Genomic DNA, 835 nt, shown 5'->3' with positions numbered 1-835 from the left:
TTTATACTATAATTTTAACTAATAAAAACTCAATTTGATTTTAAGGTACAAAGTGAGCAATTTTTTCAAATAATTAAGTAAGTTTTATTTTTATTTTTTAGTGAGTATCAAATTTGAAAAAAATGATTAATATAGAACATAAATCCTCATTCATTTGTGATAATTTGTATTAGTTTATCTGTTAATTACTTAGCCATATCATTTGTAGTATAATGACGAAAGAATTAAATTGAATTACGATATCAAATTTTAAAAACTGAATTAAATTAATGGAATATTGAAGGATATGCATGTTTGTGTTAATTTCAACTTTTTTATTTATAAACAGAATCTTTGGTAATTATTTTTTTTCTCTTATGTTCTTCCTTCAACTTGTTCTCCAAAATTCGTATCACATTTTTCACTTTCAATCTAACAGTCAAGTAAATATCTTAGTGTTTAAGTCATTTTTTTTTTTATATTGTCTATCTTTGACTTCAACTCTCCTTGAACTTTACGCCTCTTACGGTCGACTTAGTTCGCAGTCGGGACTTATTAAGGAATCTATTTTTAGTATCCTTCAAGTAAATCAAATAAATGATTTATCATTCTAAACCTATAAAAACGTAAATCGAAGCTACCTGATTTAATTTACATGGAGGAAATACTTCTAACTACTTGTTTTGATATTTTGACATCATACTAAATTGAATCTTCTCAATATAGTTTACTTTGATTTGCTCTCTATCCTAATAAATCAAATGTAACTATTTCGATTTACATTTATTTTTGATAAAGTAAATTTAATTAATTCGATTTATATATAATTATTCAAAATAGAACGTATAACCATTTT

The sequence above is a fragment of the Arachis ipaensis genome, chromosome B03 (assembly GCF_000816755.2).
Source record: "Arachis ipaensis cultivar K30076 chromosome B03, Araip1.1, whole genome shotgun sequence".
Lineage (NCBI taxonomy): Eukaryota > Viridiplantae > Streptophyta > Magnoliopsida > Fabales > Fabaceae > Arachis > Arachis ipaensis.
The sequence above is the reverse complement of the archived record's forward strand: the minus strand, read 5'-3'. Positions refer to the sequence as shown.